This window comes from Bufo gargarizans, chromosome 5 (assembly GCF_014858855.1).
Source record: "Bufo gargarizans isolate SCDJY-AF-19 chromosome 5, ASM1485885v1, whole genome shotgun sequence".
NCBI classification, from domain to species: Eukaryota; Metazoa; Chordata; class Amphibia; order Anura; family Bufonidae; genus Bufo; species Bufo gargarizans.
This window is the reverse complement of record NC_058084.1, coordinates 85,079,288-85,099,709: the sequence shown is the minus strand read 5'-3', so window position 1 is coordinate 85,099,709 and position 20,422 is coordinate 85,079,288.

Here is a 20,422-nt window from a genome sequence, read left to right as displayed (position 1 = left end):
CGCGCATCTTCCTATCACGCTCCAGTGCAGGAAGTAAGGTGGGCACATTGTCTTTGTAGCGTGGATCCAGCAGGGTGGCAACCCAGTAGTCCGCACAGGTTAAAATGTGGGCAACTCTGCTGTCGTTGCACAGGCACTGCAGCATGTAGTCGCTCATGTGTGCCAGGCTGCCCAGGGGTAAGGACAAGCTGTCCTCTGTGGGAGGCGTATCGTCATCGTCCTGCCTTTCCCCCCAGCCACGCACCAGTGATGGACCCGAGCTGCGTTGGGTGCCACCCCGCTGTGACCATGCTTCATCCTCATCCTCCTCCACCTCCTCCTCATCCTCGTCCTCCTCGTCCTCCAGTAGTGGGCCCTGGCTGGCCACATTTGTACCTGGCCTCTGCTGTTGCCAAAAACCTCCCTCTGAGTCACTTCGAAGAGACTGGCCTGAAAGTGCTAAAAATGACCCCTCTTCCTCCTCCTCCTCCTCCTGGGCCACCTCCTGTTCCATCATCGCCCTAAGTGTTTTCTCAAGGAGACATAGAAGTGGTATTGTAACGCTGATAACGGTGTCATCGCCACTGGCCATGTTGGTGGAGTACTCGAAACAGCGCAACAGGGCACACAGGTCTCGCATGGAGGCCCAGTCATTGGTGGTGAAGTGGTGCTGTTCTGTAGTGCGACTGACCCGTGCGTGCTGCAGCTGAAACTCCACTATGGCCTGCTGCTGCTCGCACAGTCTGTCCAGCATGTGCAAGGTGGAGTTCCACCTGGTGGGCACGTCGCATATGAGGCGGTGAGCGGGAAGGCCGAAGTTACGCTGTAGCGCAGACAGGCGAGCAGCAGCAGGATGTGAACGCCGGAAGCGCGAACAGACGGCCCGCACTTTATGCAGCAGCTCTGACATGTCGGGGTAGTTGTGTATGAACTTCTGCACCACCAAATTCAGCACATGCGCCAAGCAAGGGATGTGCGTCAAATTGGCTAGTCCCAGAGCTGCAACGAGATTTCGCCCATTATCACACACCACCAAGCCGGGCTTGAGGCTCACCGGCAGCAACCACTCGTCGGTCTGTTGTTCTATACCCCGCCACAACTCCTGTGCGGTGTGGGGCCTGTCCCCCAAACATATGAGTTTCAGAATGGCCTGCTGACGTTTACTCCGGGCTGTGCTGAAGTTGGTGGTGAAGGTGTGTGGCTGACTGGATGAGCAGGTGGAAGAAGAGGAGGAGGAAGCCGAGAAGGAGGAGGTGGCAACAGGAGGCAAAGAATGTTGCTCTGCGATCCTTGGCGGCGGAAGGACGTGCGCCAAACAGCTCTCCGCCTGGGGCCCAGCTGCCACTACATTTACCCAGTGTGCAGTTAGGGAGATATAGCGTCCCTGGCCGTGCTTACTGGTCCACGTATCTGTGGTTAGGTGGACCTTGCTACAGATGGCGTTGCGCAGTGCACACTTGATTTTATCGGATACTTGGTTGTGCAGGGAAGGCACGGCTCTCTTGGAGAAGTAGTGGCGGCTGGGAACAACATACTGTGGGACAGCAAGCGACATGAGCTGTTTGAAGCTGTCTGTGTCCACCAGCCTAAATGACAGCATTTCATAGGCCAGTAGTTTAGAAATGCTGGCATTCAGGGCCAGGGATCGAGGGTGGCTAGGTGGGAATTTACGCTTTCTCTCAAATGTTTGTGAGATGGAGAGCTGAACGCTGCCGTGTGACATGGTTGAGACGCTTGGTGACGGAGGTGGTGGTGGTGTTGGTGGTACATCCCCTGTTTGCTGGGCGGCAGGTGCCAACGTTCCTCCAGAGGCGGAGGAAGAGGCCGAGGCGGCAGCAGCAGAAGAGGCCGAGGCGGCAGCAGCAGAAGAGGTAGCAGGGGGAGCCTGAGTGACTTCCTTGGTTTTAAGGTGTTTACTCCACTGCAGTTCATGCTTTGCATGCAGGTGCCTGGTCATGCAGGTTGTGCTCAGGTTCAGAACGTTAATGCCTCGCTTCAGGCTCTGATGGCACAGCGTGCAAACCACTCGGGTCTTGTCGTCAGCACATTGTTTGAAGAAGTGCCATGCCAGGGAACTCCTTGAAGCTGCCTTTGGGGTGCTCGGTCCCAGATGGCGGCGGTCAGTAGCAGGCGGAGTCTCTTGGCGGCGGGTGTTCTGCTTTTGCCCACTGCTCCCTCTTTTGCTACGCTGTTGGCTCGGTCTCACCACTGCCTCTTCCTCCGAACTGTGAAAGTCAGTGGCACGACCTTCATTCCATGTGGGGTCTAGGACCTCATCGTCCCCTGCATCGTCTTCCACCCAGTCTTGATCCCTGACCTCCTGTTCAGTCTGCACACTGCAGAAAGACGCAGCAGTTGGCACCTGTGTTTCGTCATCATCAGAGACATGCTGAGGTGGTATTCCCATGTCCTCATCATCAGGAAACATAAGTGGTTGTGCGTCAGTGCATTCTATGTCTTTCACCGCTGGGGAAGGGCTAGGTGGATGCCCTTGGGAAACCCTGCCAGCGGAGTCTTCAAACAGCATAAGAGACTGCTGCATAACTTGAGGCTGAGACAGTTTCCCTGGTATGCATGGGGGTGATGTGTGACAGACTGATGGGGTTGGTTTTCAGGCGCCATCTGTGCGCTTTCTGCAGAAGACTGGGTGGGAGATAATGTGAACGTGCTGGATCCACTGTCGGCCACCCAATTGACTAATGCCTGTACCTGCTCAGGCCTTACCATCCTTAGAACGGCATTGGGCCCCACCATATATCGCTGTAAATTCTGGCGGCTACTGGGACCTGAGGTAGTTGGTACACTAGGACGTGTGGATGTGGCAGAACGGCCACGTCCTCTCCCAGCACCAGAGGGTCCACTAACACCACCACGACCATGTCCACGTCCGCGTCCCTTACTAGATGTTTTCCTCATTGTTATGGTTCACCACAACAACAAAAATATTATTTGGCCCAATGTATTGTATTCAAATTCAGCGGGATATAAATTTGAGGCCTAGTATTTAGGCGCTGGGTGACCGGTATGGATTTACTAACAGAATTGGACTTGGAAATGCACAGTAGCGTGTGTGTGAAGTTATTCTGAATGACCCTATGTGCACCTTGAATATTATATACCCTTTTAGGGATAGATTTCAAATAGCTCTGATATAGCAGAAACCACTAAATTATGAAATTGCTAAATTGGGAATTGTATTTCAACCCGGAACAAAAAATGTGCTTTGACGGACACTAAATAACTTTCCCAGCCACAACAGGACAGCGGTAACGAGAGATTTAGCGGGATATAAATTTGAGGCCTAGTATTTAGGCGCTGGGTGACCGGTATGGATTTAGTGACAGAATTAGACTGGGATATGGCCAAAAAATGAACAGACTATTGCTGGTTAAATGCACTTGGTGTCACAGCTTGACCAACCACACTACTGAGGGTTAAATGCACTTGGTGACGGGCGCAGCTTGCCCCTGATGTAGTATATGGCCAAAAAATGAACAGACTATTGCTGGTTAAATGCACTTGGTGACGGGCGCAGCTTGCCCCTGATTTAGTATATGGCCAAAAAATGAACAGACTATTGCTGGTTAAATGCACTTGGTGTGATAGCTTGACCAACCACACTACTGAGGGTTAAATGCACTTGGTGACGGGCGCAGCTTGCCCCTGATGTAGTATATGGCCAAAAAATGAACAGACTATTGCTGGTTAAATGCACTTGGTGTGACAGCTTCACCCTGATGTAGGCTTTAGCCAAAAAAAAACACACCATTGAGGGTTAAATGCACTTGGTGACAGGCGCAGCTTGCCCCTGATGTAGTATATGGCCAAAAAATAAACAGACTATTGCTGGTTAAATGCACTTGGTGTGACAGCTTCACCCTGATGTAGGCTTTAGCCAAAAAACAACCACACCATTGAGGGTTAAATGCACTTGGTGACAGGCGCAGCTTGCCCCTGATGTAGTATATGGCCAAAAAATAAACAGACTATTGCTGGTTAAATGCACTTGGTGTGACAGCTTCACCCTGATGTAGGCTTTAGCCAAAAAACAACCACACCATTGATGGTTAAATGCACTTGGTCGCAGCTTGTGCTGGCGCACCACAAGACACAAAATGGCCGCCGATCACCCCAGAAAAATGTGACTGACAAACGGTCTGGGCAGCCTAAAAACAGTGAGCAATTGAGTATCAGCAGCTCAATGATCCACAGCTGCAGATCGATCAATAATCAAGTACTTTGGAGGAGTTAATCTGCCTAATCTCGCCCTACTGTCGCAGCCGCAACCTCTCCCTACGCTATTCAGAGCAGAGTGACGGGCGGCGCTATGTGACTCCAGCTTAAATAGAGGCTGGGTCACATGGTGCTCTGGCCAATCACAGCCATGCCAATAGTAGGCATGGCTGTGATGGCCTCTTGGGGCAAGTAGTATGACGCTTGTTGATTGGCTGCTTTGCAGCCTTTCAAAAAGCGCCAAGAAATCGTCACAAAAGCGCCAAGAAAGCGACGAACACCGAACCCGAACCCGGACTTTTACGAAAATGTCCGGGTTCGGGTCCGTGTCACGGACACCCCAAAATTCGGTACGAACCCGAACTATACAGTTCGAGTTCGCTCATCCCTAACTACGACTTTTTAAAAAGTTGCAAAAATTGTTGCAATTTTACTCTAGTATAGGATGAAATAGAAAGTGGAGGAACATCTCAAGACAGAACTATAAGGGTACTTTCACACTTGCGTTGTTTGATTCCGGCAGGCAGTTCCGTTGCCTGAACTGCCTGCCTGATCAGGCAAACTGTATGCAAACGCATGTGATTTTTTCTGACTGATCAGGCATTTTTCAGACTGATCAGGATCCTGAATGCCTGATCAGTCAGAAATATTCATTGCAGTACCGGATCCGTTTTTTACGGTGTCAAAACGGATCCAGTATAAATTTTTTTCTCATTTTTAAAGGTCTGCACATGCGCAGACCGGAAGGACAGATCCGGCACTAGTACATTCCTATGGAAAAAAAATGCCGGATCCGGCATTCAGTCAAGTCTTCAGTTTTTTTCGCCGGAGATATAACCGTAGCATGCTACGGTTTTCTCTTTTGCCTGATCAGTCAAAATGACTGAACTGAAGACGTCCTGATGCATCCTGAACGGATTTCTCTCTATTCAGAATGCATGGGGATATGCCTGATCAGTTCTTTTCCAGTATGGAGCCCCTGTGATGGAACTCAGTGCCGGAAAAGAAAAACGCTAGTGTGAAAGTACCCTAAGACTTAAAGATGCACCACATTGATCAAACATTGTGTAACAATCAGGTATACAGGGAGTGCAGAATTATTAGGCAAATGAGTATTTTGACCACATCATCCTCTTTATGCATGTTGTCTTACTCCAAGCTGTATAGGCTCGAAAGCCTACTACCAATTAAGCATATTAGGTGATGTGCATCTCTGTAATGAGAAGGGGTGTGGTCTAATGACATCAACACCCTATATCAGGTGTGCATAATTATTAGGCAACTTCCTTTCCTTTGGCAAAATGGGTCAAAAGAAGGACTTGACAGGCTTAGAAAAGTCAAAAATAGTGAGATATCTTGCAGAGGGATGCAGCACTCTTAAAATTGCAAAGCTTCTGAAGCGTGATCATCGAACAATCAAGCGTTTCATTCAAAATAGTCAACAGGGTCGCAAGAAGCGTGTGGAAAAACCAAGGCGCAAAATAACTGCCCATGAACTGAGAGAAGTCAAGCGTGCAGCTGCCAAGATGCCACTTGCCACCAGTTTGGCAATATTTCAAAGCTGCAACATCACTGGAGTGCCCAAAAGCACAAGGTGTGCAATACTCAGAGACATGGCCAAGGTAAGAAAGGCTGAAAGACGACCACCACTGAACAAGACACACAAGCTGAAACGTCAAGACTGGGCCAAGAAATATCTCAAGACTGATTTTTCTAAGGTTTTATGGACTGATGAAATAAGAGTGAGTCTTGATGGGCCAGATGGATGGGCCCGTGGCTGGATTGGTAAAGGGCAGAGAGCTCCAGTCCGACTCAGATGCCAGCAAGGTGGAGGTGGAGTACTGGTTTGGGCTGGTATCATCAAACATGAGCTTGTGGGGCCTTTTCGGGTTGAGGATGGAGTCAAGCTCAACTCCCAGTCCTACTGCCAGTTTCTGGAAGACACCTTCTTCAAGCAGTGGTACAGGAAGAAGTCTGCATCCTTCAAGAAAAACATGATTTTCATGCAGGACAATGCTCCATCACACGCGTCCAAGTACTCCACAGCGTGGCTGGCAAGAAAGGGTATAAAAGAAGAAAATCTAATGACATGGCCTCCTTGTTCACCTGATCTGAACCCCATTGAGAACCTGTGGTCCATCATCAAATGTGAGATTTACAAGGAGGGAAAACAGTACACCTCTCTGAACAGTGTCTGGGAGGCTGTGGTTGCTGCTGCACGCAATGTTGATGGTGAACAGATCAAAACACTGACAGAATCCATGGATGGCAGGCTTTTGAGTGTCCTTGCAAAGAAAGGTGGCTATATTGGTCACTGATTTGTTTTTGTTTTGTTTTTGAATGTCAGAAATGTATATTTGTGAATGTTGAGATGTTATATTGGTTTCACTGGTAAAAATAAATAATTGAAATGGGTATATATTTGTTTTTTGTTAAGTTGCCTAATAATTATGCACAGTAATAGTCACCTGCACACACAGATATCCCCCTAAAATAGCTAAAACTAAAAACAAACTAAAAGCTACTTCCAAAAATATTCAGCTTTGATATTAATGAGTTTTTTGGGTTCATTGAGAACATGGTTGTTGTTCAATAATAAAATTAGTCCTCAAAAATACAACTTGCCTAATAATTCTGCACTCCCTGTATGTTTTGTCTGGGATTAAAAATGAGGTTATAAATAATCAGGTTTATAAATTTGGTGCAAATCACGGCAAAGCAGATTCCTGCAAAGCTGCCTTTAAAAACTCCTTTCATGATAAATCTCCCATAAAGTTTACAAAAGAAAATATGTCCAAAGTAGAAAAAAATAAAATAATAATAATAAAATAGAAACCTTTTTTTTTTTAAATAAATAAATAAAGTGCAGTGTTCTAAATATAACATAACATAAATTTATGAAGTTTTCTGTAAATAAAGCTTTATTATTGTATAATAAAATAAACTTGCAGTCAGTGAATAGAATGTGATCACAACTCGAGTATGCAGTTAAAGGGATTATCCCATGGTTAATATAAAAAATTAAAAATCATACATAATTTAGTACAGATGTAGCCCAGCTAAAACTGCCTCTGATAACACACGTCACAGTGTTATCTGATGACAAAAGCCACTGAAATCCATTGAGAAAGTCAATTAACATTTTCTTGCCATTGTTTACTTAACCCGTTAACCATCAATTTTAGCTCGGCTACATCTGTACCTGACAGCCTCTTTCTAACAAAGCTAGAACCAGCCCTGTACCTCACATAGATCCAAAGATCTCCACATTCTTTGCTCCAATTGTTATGGTAGATTTATTTCAAACTGGCATTTTAGGGGGCATGTCCTGTCTGCTGCAGCTAGTGGCAGTTGAAGGATAGAACTGAGCGTGTGCTTCCATCTCAGTGAGCAGGACAAAGAAATTAGAAAAAAACCAAACAGCAGGTGGCGCTGTACAGATAAATTTCATTGAATAACTCAATAGCTATAATATATTTTTGATTACATTCAATTACAACAGTATTCAGATCCAGGTGCTGGTTTGAAAACTGTAATATTATTTTTGGGACAACCCCTTTAATGTAAAGCACTGGTCGGATCACAACTCGAGTATGCAGTCCAGTTCTGAGAGCGCACACAATTAAGTACAAATTAATCCAAGGTATGGAATATCTCAGCTATAAAAACTGAGTATCGAATCTAAATGTAGTTACCCAAGAGAAGAGAAGGCTGGGAAGGGATACGATAGATTTATAGAAATATGTAAATCTATATATATATATATATATATATATATATATATATAAAGAAGAACGTACAGTACAGACCAAAAGTTTGGACACACCTTCTCATTCAAAGAGTTTTCTTTATTTTCATGACTATGAAAATTGTAGATTCACCTCATCAAGAGAATGCCAAGAGTGTGCAAAGCAGTAATCAAAGCAAAAGGTGGCTACTTTGAAGAACCTAGAATATGACATATTTTCAGTTGTTTCACACTTGTTATGTATATAATTCCACATGTGTTAATTCATAGTTTTGATGCCTTCATAGTCATGAAAATAAAGAAAACTCTTTGAATGAGAAGGTGTGTCCAAACTTTTGGTCTGTACTGTATGTATTTATGTTCCGCAATCAGTCAAAAACGCAACCATCGATTGCAATGAAACTTGGAATACACATCCCTTACTACCTGTAAAGAAATCTTGTGGGGGTCTCAGCTCTCTAGGACGTACTGTTCCTGAGATATTCCCAAAAAATGACCTGCATTAGCCAATACAAGCCTGTAAGTCTTTCTCTTCATATCCCAACTGCCATACACAAGGTCACATGTCCCTTATCAGCCAATAGAAGCTTGCAGGCCCTTAGTCTCCACATACACACAGTATTACTTCAGGTTTCCATAACAATCCAGCCATTTTTCTTCACTGCTGTAGGTCAGCTTTAGGCTAGGGCTACACAACGACAATAAGTCGCACGACACATAGGGCACAACTACATGGCTACATGTGTCGGGCGACATTGATGTCGCACCAATGTCGCGTGACAATTTTTATAATGATAGTCTATGGTGTTGCACTGCGACATAATATGCTGCGACTGCGATGTGACAGTCGCAGAAAAATCCATCTTGGATGGATGTTTTGCGACTGTCGTGTTGCAGTCGCACCATGTCACATGTCGCAGATCAACACCATAGGCTATCATTATAAAAATTGTTGAGACAAAATGTTGTGTCGACACATGTCGTCATGTAGCCCCCTAGTATTAAAGGGGCAGGGCTGTGGAGGTCACTGTTAAAGGGGCGGGCACTGTGGAGGTCACTGTTAAAGGGGCGGGCACTGTGGAGGTCACTGTTAAGGGGGAAGCGGCCACTATTAAAGGGGCAACTGCTGTGGAGGTCACTGTTAAGGAAGCAGGGTACTGCGAGGTCACTGTTAAGGGAGAAGGGTACTGTGGAGGTCAATGTTAAGGGGGCGGGCCCCTGAGAAGGTCACTGTCAAGGAAATGGGGTGCTGTGAATCTCACAGTTAAAGGGGCGGCCTGCTGTGAAGGTCAAAGTTAAGGGGATGGGCTGCTGTAGAGGTCCCATTTTAAAGTGGTGGGCACTGTGGGGGGGGGCAGTGTTAAGGGGTGGGGGACTGTAGAGCTCACTGTTAAAGGGACGGAGTACTGTAGAGGTCGCTGTTATGGGGGATACTGTCGATATCATTTAACGACACACACAAACATTAAATGAAATAGATAAAATATATACGTGCAAAGCCGGGTCCTTCTGCTAGTTATTGATATAAAAGCTAGTACAGTATATTATTCTTTTCATAGACCCCAACGATAATGTTTTAACGCCCCCCCCAAAAAAAAATTTTTTCAATACACTGCATGTACAATACAACTCAGAACTCATCACAAAGTCTCAAAACATTACCATCTGAACCATAAAGTTGGCTCCATCATCCTTATAACACACAATATACAGGGCTGCTGGTATTAATCTGGCATGTTGATCCAGGTTTGGGATAGTTCCAAATGCCAGCAGGGGGGCAGGAAGGAATTCTTTCTGTTTTATGGCAAATTGGGTCTCTGACACTTAAAGAGTGGTTTTCTGGCTTTCTCTGGGTGGACTGGGGTGGATACAGGTAGAACTTGATGGACTTAGGTCTTTTTGCAACCTACTATGTAATTATCCTGTCTGACAAATGTACAAGTCTTGTTAGAGTGTGTCAGAGCTCTCTCTTGTAATGAGCCCTGTATCATTTGTATGTGATGAGAATTGGAATGAAAGCTGATTGAAACCTAAAGGGGTTATAAATCCATTTTAAATACCCTATTAGGAAATAGTTCGGAAAGTCCCTGCCCTAGCAACAAAGAGTACCTCTCACTCTGGAGGAACCTAGAACCAATTACACAGACATTGATTTCAATGGTAACTATGAAACACTCAATTGCCCATGTGGTGGTGCTGTAAGAAAAATCAAACACTTGCCTCCAGATTTCAGTTCATCACTGGAGGGTCCCTGTAAATATTGGGGATCCTAATAACAAAGATCAGGACATGACAGGAGAGAAGCATACAGTCTTATCTTGTGCGCCTAGTGTTACTTCTCTGTCTTAGGCTACTTTCACATATGTGTTTTTGCAGGATCTTGTATGGATCAGCAAAAACTCTTCCGCCTAGATAATACAACCAGCAGAATCCGTTGTGAACAGATCCAGTTGTATTATCTTTAAAATAGCCATGACTGATCCGGCATTAAAACCATTGTAAATCAATGGGAGAGAATACGGATCCAGCACCATTGACTTACATTGTGTGTCACGCCAGATCCATCTTGCTCCACAACCCGCTTGCAGCGGTTTTCTGTCCGGCATGGGAACACAACGGAATGTATTCTGGTGCATTCCATTCCGTTCATTTCAGTTTTGTCCCCATTGACAAAGAATTGGGACAAAACGGAAGCGTTTTTCCTCCGGTATTGAGATGCTCTGCCGGATCTCAATACTGGAAAGGAAAAAAGCAGATATGAAAGTAGCCTTACCTAGGCTTCCATCAGTACAACAGAGCTGTCATCTATAATTAAATGCTACACCCTATACTAATGAATAGATGACTTTGCTGAATCTGTCCCAGTCTACACAGCAAAGCAAAAAAGTGAACTACAGGAAATATTAGCCTAGAGTGTGTTACGTGGTCAATCTTTAATCTGTTTCATAACTATTATATGGAGTCACATTAAAAAATACCAAACTATTTTCAAAAATAATATCTAATAATACACTATTTAATGTTGCTTTGCAATGATAAATGAGGACACTCCTGTGAACACTGAAGCACATGAGGATGTAGACAAGAGAAAACTAATGAGGACGGCAGCTGTATTTTATGTGTCACTGGTTACGACATCAGGGTAATTAGCGCCTGAATCCCATTCTGTGCTGAACAAGTGATACCAAATAAAGTCCTCTCAGGCCACAGAGCCCGAGACGGGAATGGAAAGACGATATTAGGTTTCGGCACTGCAGGCAATCCTAGAAAGGAGACCTATCAGTATCCTCACATGCAATACTTCTCAAGGCAGAAGTTACTTGGAGAAAGAATAAAGTTTACTAAGAAATAATGAGCCTTCAGTAAAAGATTTGTTCATCGCAGCTGGCACATTAAATGCTGTTACATTAATATTGGAAATCCATGTAGATAACATATCCAGCCATAAGAACGCTAATACTTCTCTGCACTCTTTTCTCAATCTTATATAAATTGTGAATCTAGATAACTCACCTGGTGATATTATTCCTAGTTCCTAGTAGTCTACAGTGGTTTATGGATTAAAAGAGTTTTCCGAGACTCTAATATTGATGACCTATCCTCAGTCGGGGGTCCTGGCAGCTGTGTGTTCTAGGGTGTTCTATGGTAGTGAAGAGGTTAATGATAACATCCTTTGTCTAGAGTGGTTGTCAGCTAATATGTATAATATCTGTAGTTTTAGGGTACTTTAGTATGATGGAGTGATAAGTTGGTGGTCTAGAGCAATAAAGGGGTTAAACAGTACCGATCATCGTGATAAAACGCTGGCTAGCTGCCGTTGCTACTAGTGGGCTCTCAATGCTATAGATTTATACTCTTAGGGAGTTAATTTACTATACTGAAATAAGCCTCAATTAGGCGCATATGCTGGGTCAGTGGTTAATCGCATCGCTATCTGCGACTTCGCCCTGCTCACGCCAGGTCTAAAATTGTGGCGTGGGCGGGGAAGGGGACGGGACACCAGGCCCGTCTCATTCATCATTTTCTACGCCTGGTTTAGGCATAGAAAATGGTCTAATTGTAAGACAGCTCGGAAGCCTCTTCATAACTTTGGCGGATCCACTGCCAGCACAGGGCCTTTATTAAGACCAGTCTTAATAAATGTGCCCCTTAGTAATGAATAAATGTGCCCCTTAGTAATGAATTCAAGAAAAGCTGTATACTGTAACTCAAAATGAAATGAGCTCCCCCTAGTGGTGACTTCAGACAGCCAAATTTGTTTTAGCTTTGTCATTGCTTGAGTGCTAGGAAGCCCTGTCGAAAATGAGCTCCAGTGTCTAATTATCTAACTAACAATTTTACCAAAATAGACAATATCCACTAGACAGAGATGTGCCCCATTTGAAATATGTCTGTCTTCCATTTTACCTGCTAATAATTCCAATAACTGCACGTAATTTGTAATTCTCTACAAAGTCTACATGATAAATATGTACTGAAATCTCTTTAATAAAATATACTTATTTGTATTGTTTGATGTAAGTGGCCTCCCTCCAATGAATACTATAAGTGATCACTGACAACTGCTGAAACGCGTGATCAGAGATTTAATGCTGGACTTCTGAAGCCATGGCTTTAAATGGAAGCAGCTACTCGCTGATTCTCTGTTGTTGAATGTTTGCCAACGAGACAATTTCATACGGTGATGAGTAATGGTTTGGGGTAAACATTTCTTGACAGCTACAGTATGTAAAGTGCATCTTCCTTTTATCATGCTTCAGCGTGATACATAAATATGACAAACTACAGCATGATGCTGCAAATACAGTTCTCTAAACTCACTTTAATGTTATTGCAGTCAGGTAACCTAAAACAAGTGCCAGGAAGGTCCCAGAAATGCAAACACCTTAAGTTAGCACTTTCAGTTCTAAATGCAGGGACACTATTAGGGCAGAACCAGGGGTATTGTAGTCAGGTGCCCGGAATATTCAGCTCTGAGAGGCTGCCATTCACCTGACAGCTGTCACCCACCTGTCACTAAAAGTGACCACCAATAAAGTCTCAAATTGTCCTCTTTCTCCATCCCCAGGACACACCGACTACTTGATAGGGGTCTCAAATAGCACATAAACACCAAATACCTCACCCCAAATTGGCTAAATCTAGGGACATGGGATATTTTTGGTACATTGTGATGATATTGCCCTCAGCCCCAAAATATCCTACCACAGATTTTTGACCTGATCTGGATTAAGCACTGCCTTATTGTCTTCCTCCGGCCTGCTCTATGTCACCTCCTGCTCTGCTACATCAGCCCTCTAACGTGGTTACATCCACCATTTGGCTCTACTACTACAACAGCCATCCAGCTCTGCTGTACTGGCCACCCTGCTTTACTATACTGGCCAAAGAGCTTTGCCGTACCAGCCCTTCAGTTGTGCTTTATTTGTCATCCAGCCCTGCTACAACTGTGAGTTTGGCTCTGATGTATTTGAGTCTATAGATTGGTCACTCCAGCACTGGCACCACTTTGCTATACCAGTGGTGATTAAAGGGGTATTCCCATCAAAGACAATGGGGGCATATCGCATTGTCTGATAGGTGCGGGTCCCACCTCTGGGACCCACACCTACAATAAGAACGGAGCGGGGAAATGAACGGAGGGCGCACTGCGCAAGCGCAGCTGCCCTACATTCATTTCTATGGGGACGCAGAAAATAGCCGAGCGCTGGTTTGGCTATTTCCGTCTGCCCCATAGAAATGAATGGGAGCAGGGGCCGCGCATGTGCGGTGTGCTCCCATTTACTTCTATAAGAGCAGCGGTGAGCAGCGATTGGTGGTGGACGGACCCCGGGAAATCCGGGTACTCCAGCCACAGCTCTCCTCGCTCCATTCTCATTGTAGGTGCGGGTCCCAGAGGTGGGACCCACACCTATCAGACAATGGGGGCATATCCTAGTGATATGCCCCCATTGTCTATGATGGGAATACCCTATTAACCTCCCTGTGCTGCCACATCAGTGCCGACTATTTGTGCTACTACAAAATCAGTTCGACAGGAGAAGTGGCTTAGAGAATTTTGTGGAATAAGAGGTTTGTTAGGCCTAGAGCCTATAAATCCAATGGACCTAACCCGATCCCTGATAAAAAAAAAAAAAAACACCTGTCCATGTGATCATGCCATTGTCCCGTTCCTGGACACTTCAGGTCCCCACATGACCGGGAAGTGGCTTGATCCCATGACCACTTCGGCCAAATTACAGGCCTCCGCGGTCACATCAAATTGAACGATACATCACTGGAAGCGGCCAGAAATTTGTCAGTGGTGGGACCACTGACATGGGAGTGTTGGTTGAGAGAGGAGAAAGCATAGTGTTCATATACTGTATATTTATAAACGTAAAAAGCTGGATGAGTGACCATAAACAGTTAAACAGTTCTCTACAGCTTCCAAAATGGCTGCCATTAGTTGACACTTCTTGTCTCTAGGAAAAACAACTTCTAAAGTTGTCAGACAACCCCAGATCTTTTGGCCAGAGAGTCGTACATGTGCTCCATACTCCAGAATGATGGAAGGAATCAAACGGACACAGGTGTAACTTGTAATGGCTTTACTGGAGCAGATAGGGCAACAAGTTTGACGGTTACAAAAACACTCAAAAGAGACTAGTTTTGCAGTCACACATGGGGCAAAAGCTTAGTTAGTGCTGTATCTGGAGTGGTCTGACCTGGCTGTTGTTGCTAGACAGATCTGGCACCTCCCTTTCCTCTGGAGGGAGGAAGTTGCATCAGGGTAGTGTGAAAACATCTAAGGGCAGTGAAGAGCAGAATTATATAGGGAGCTCTGTTCATCATAAACAGCCATTCAGTATATGCGTCAGTCCTTGAGGGAAAAAGAGTTTACTGAATGCAGCAGAAAGTTTATAGGCCATACAAAGAGGACTGCAGAACATTTATTTGAGAAAGGTAATGCACCTATATTCAGACTAAAGACTTCTCTGCATACTGTGGGAGTAAATAGCTAAAGGGTTCCCCATCATATCAGAAGGATAGAAGGGCCCTCTGTTCAGAGAATGTATTCCATTGATGATACTACAGACATATCATACAGCAGGTGTGAGATAAGTTGCATCCCTTGGTTGATTTAGGAAAATTGTGCAGACGATAAGAAAGTGACTCAGCACTCTATGTTCCATAAACAGCCTTGTGAATTGCATATGAAAACTGTAAAGGCTGCAGTTTATGAATACAGTGCTTATGTGAACCATTGAATGGACTCAGTAAAGTACTTTGGACTTGCTGCATAAAACCTGGCCTCATCATTGTGTGCACCAGCAGCATCATAGTGCATCATTGCTACCAGTTTCAGAGAACTCTGCCTTGCAACTCTGCCTGCCAAAACCCGCTTCTCTACCATTACAGAAGAAAAACTCTCCACTCTACTCTCCAGATCTCATCTGACCACCTGTGCACTTGACCCAATCCCATCCCACCTCATCCCTAACCTCACCGCAGTGTTTATCCCAGCCCTAACTCATCTCTTCAACCTATCACTAAACTCTGGTGTCTTCCCCTCTGCTTTTAAACATGCTACCATTACACCCATCCTCAAAAAGCCTTCACTTGACCCATCTTCCTTGTCCAGTTATCGCCCCATATCACTTCTTCCATATGCCTCAAAGCTACTTGAACAACATGTCCATTCAGAACTGTCCTCCCACCTCTCCTCCTGCTCCCTCTTTGACCGCCTACAATCTGGCTTCCGACCCCATCACTCGACCGAGACTGCCCTTACCAAAGTCACCAATGACCTACTAACAGCCAAAACTAAGAAACAATACTCTGTCCTCCTTCTCCTTGACCCGTCATCTGCCTTCGACACTGTTGACCACTCCCTTCTGTTGCAAACCCTCTCATCTCTTGGCATCACTGACCTGGCCCTCTCCTGGATCACATCATACCTCACAGACCGGATGTTTAGCGTCTCCCACTCCCACACCACCTCCTCGTCTCATTCCCTCTCTGTTGGTGTCCCGCAAGGCTCTGTCCTAGGACCCCTGCTCTTCTCTATCTACACTTTTGGCCTGGGACAGCTCATAGAGTCCCATGGCTTTCAGTATCACTCCTACGCTGACGACACACAAATCTACCTCTCTGGTCCAGACATCACCACCTTACTATCAAAAATCCCACAATGTCTATCTTCTGTATCATCCTTCTTTGCCTCTCGCTTTCTTAAACTTAACATGGATAAGACAGAATTCATAATCTTTCCCCCATCTTGTTCAACCCCCCCAACAGACCTGTCTATCATGATCAATGGCTGCACACTCTCCCCAGTCAACAAAGCCCGCTGCCTTGGAGTGACCTTGGATTCTGCCCTTTCCTTCCGACCGCACATCCAAGCCCTTTCCACCACCTGTCGCCTCCAACTCAAAAACATCTCCCGCATCCGCGCTTTCCTTAACTTTGAATCTGCGAAAATACTTGTACATGCCCTCATTATCTCCCGCCTAGACTACTGCAACATTCTCCTCTGTGGCCTTCCATCCAGCACTCTCGCACCTTTCCAATCTATCCTCAACTCTGCTGCCCGACTAATCCACCTCTCACCCTATTATTCCTCTGCCTCTCCCCTTTGCCAATCCCTTCACTGGCTCCCCATTGCCCAACGAATTCACTTCAAAGTACTTACAAATACATACAAGGCCGTCCATAACCTGTCCCCTCCCTACATCTCTGAGCTACTTTCCCGATACACCCCCACACGCACTCTCCGATCCTCACAAGACCTCCTTCTCTCCTCTCCTCTTATTGCCTCTTTCCACAATCGACTTCAGGATTTCTCCCGTGCATCCCCCATACTCTGGAACTCGCTACCCCAACATATCAGACTCTCACCTACAGTGGACTCCTTCAAAAGAAACCTGAAAACCCACCTCTTCAGACAAGCCTACAACCAGTGACCCTGCTGCCTCTATACCGCCACGACTAACTTAACCCGCACCTACTGTGTCCTTCTCCCATACCATGTAGATTGTAAGTCCTCACGGGCAGGGCCCTCTCTCCTTCTGTACCAGTTTATAACTCATTTTGTTTATGATTAGTGCAATTGTCTGTATTATGTATGTGCACCCCTATCATATGTACAGCGCTATGGAATGAATAGCGCTTTAATAATAAATAATAATAATAATTATCTAACACCACCAAAGGAACCATGAACCACGATAAGACAGGAGACTTCCCAAGGCCAGGGAGTGCCCCAACAGGAAGAAAGGTGTGCCCTTCTCATCACAGCACAACCCAGGGGAGAGTGAGAGTGAGCAACTACAACCTTCATTATTGCTACTCATGGAACTTCATCTAGGGTACAAGGGCTACGAAGTGCAATTGGTTATCCCTGGGCAGGCTAGCTTCTCCACTGTGGTTACTCAGCTGTCTTCCCCCTCTCTAGGCCCTGTGGTGCCTTATCCAATTTGAAAGCACCATACACCTCCACTTACTAGCTAGCTATCATGAGGGTTTAGCTGGAGACACTGCAGCTAAGGAAAGTCAGCTATCTCTCTTGGCTGACTGTTTATAATCTAGGTGAATGTGTCCTCCAGTATGAGGACACCTTAGGTGTAACCTTTGTGCTAACCCCTGACTCACCTCAATACTGCCACATACCTTGGCAATAACCCCTTCATGCCAACACAATACCAGTACAGTAAAACAAAGTGTGATTCACATATTACTAGCATAGAGCACCTATTGACATTCTTCCAGAAGGTACATGACTCCTAGGGTACCACTCCCAAGTCACCTACCTGCCACTTGCCACAGTATACAACTTATACTTAGCATCATTGCTCAGACCATTTAACCCACAATTAGCACAAATATATCTGAATACCTCACTGGCTTCTCACTGTGGTGTAAGGCATATAACCTGACATAACAACGTGGCACCACTAACATGGCACACTTATGCTACAAAGCAGTAGCATAGCATACTACATAAATAACTATATTAATGTAGTATTCAGCAGTAGTAAGTCACATAACAGTTCAACAACTCAACTTGGGTGGTTTTTGGTATTGCCACCATACCATGGTCAATGGTAATCCATAGCAACGCAACAAAAACTGTAAAAGAGTACATTTCTTACAAGCTGATAACAAGTGGAGATGAGGCACTTGTACTTTATTGCAGTTTCTGAACCAAACATCATCTGAACCAGTTTGAAAACTCTGAAGTAGCAATTTTCAGGGCAATTTATCTTACCGTTGAAGCATATCGTGAAATCAGCACAGATAAATGGCTGCTGTTAAAAAATGATTATCCCCTGCCACCTTTTATCAGGGCCGGATTATTAGCCTCGTAGAGCACAGTTTAGTAACAACTGATAAAAAGGACACAAGGCACTTTAAAGGGAACCTGTCATGTGGATATTTAATTATAATCTAACTAATTATATACAATCATTAACTACTAAAAAGTACCTTAGATGTATTCACTTACTGGTGTGACAGATGGTTACCTCATAATATACACACAAAGATGCCGCATGCTAATGAGCTGATTTGAGTCCAGCGTGATGTCATTGAGTCCAGCTTTTTAATACAAGATGTTGACAGATTGACTTGGTCAATTAAAGAAAGTGAGCCAGCATTTTGCTAAGAGAATCAGTCACTTATTTATGTTGCCCTTAGTTAGGACACCATAAAACTGGTGACAGGTTCCCTTTAACGCTTTACTTTATTTAGTCCCTGAACCAGACAACAAGAATTAAAACACTGAAATTGCAATTTTCAGGACAATTTAAGTTATAGTTGAAGCATACCAAAAAATCTGTACTAATAAATGTTTTCTGTCGCAAACATTACCCCCTACTAACTTTTATCGGAGCTGGATTTCTTATTGTCTTATTGAGAACCTTCATCTCGATCTCTGGCAGACTCATTCAGCTTTTCCTTTAAGAATTACCCTGTATTTACTGCCATCCATCTTTCCTTCAGTCCTGATCAGTTTTTCAGTCCCTGATTATGAAAATTATATGAGAAGGCATATACGTGATGGACAAGGAGGAGGAGGATGAGAAAAGGAAGATTCAACCATATACTCTTTTTTGTGGCGGAAGGGGTGCATGGGAATACAGTGTATTCAGTACATTCTAAACAACACATTTAAAGTGCCTTTATGTTCAGTCGTGGCTTTCCTCTGGTGGAGTGGAGAAGTCAGGGGCAATCCAGGCCTTGTTCATTTTTATAAGAGTCAACCTGTCAGCATTTTCAGTTGACAGGCGGATACGCTTATCTGTTATAATGCCACCAGCAGCACTAAATACCCGATCAGACAAAACGCTGGCGGCAGGGCAGGCCAGCACCTCCAAGGCGTAGAGCGCCAGTTCGTGCGACGTGTCCAGCTTGGACACCCAGTAGTTGTAAGGCACTGAGGGATCACTGAGGACGCTGACACGGTCTGCTACATACTCCTTTACCATCTTCCAAAACTTTTCCCTCCTTGTGACACTAGGACATGCATCATGTTGAGGGTGCTGGCGGGGTGTCATAAAACTGTCTTAGGCCTTGGAGAGTGTTGCCCTGCCTTTGCTGTAAGTGCTGTGTGTTCCCCTTGTCTCCCCACCTCGTTTGCCCAAGGAAGTACGGACTCTGCTGCCAGCGCTGTCAGATGGAAATTTTTGCAGCAATCTGTCAACAAGGAACTTCTGGTATAGCACCATTTTGCTCGTCCTCTCCACCGGAGGAATGAGAGATGAGAAGTTCTCTTTGTAGCGGGGGTCCAGAAGGGTGAACACCCAGTAATCCCTGTTATCTAAAATGCGTATAACATGGGGGTCACGGGAAAGGCAGCCTAACATGAAGTCAGCCATGTGTGCCAGAGTACCAGTGGGCAAGACTTCGCTGTCGTCATCAGGAGGATGACTGTCCATCTCCTCATCCTCTTCTTCTGTCCACCCACGCTGAACAGATGGAATTAAAGTTCCATGGCTACTACCCTGTGTAGCGGAGGCAACCGTCCCCTGCTCCTCCTCCTCCTCCAATACGCGCTGAGAAGACAAACTGAGGGTGTTCTGGCTATCTTCTTCCCCCATTTCCAACACTTCTCCACGAACAGCGCCGGCCTTAATTGTGAGCAGCGAGCGTTTGAGTAGACAGAGAAGTGGGATGGTTACACTGACAATAGCGTTATCGCCACTCACCATCTGTTTCGATTCCACAAAGTTTCTTAACACCTCACAGCGGTCAGACATCCATGCCCACTCCTCGCTTGTGAAGAGCAGACGGAAACTGACTGGAAAGACGACGACCGTGCTGCAGCTGGTATTTAATTACTGCTCTTTGCTGCTCACAAAGCCTGGCTAACGTGTGTAACGTGGAGTTCCAGCGCTTGCTCAGGTCGCACAACAGCCGGTGAGCTGGCAATTTCAAGTGCTGCTGCAGCGTCAACAGACCGGTTGAAGCTGTTGATGACTT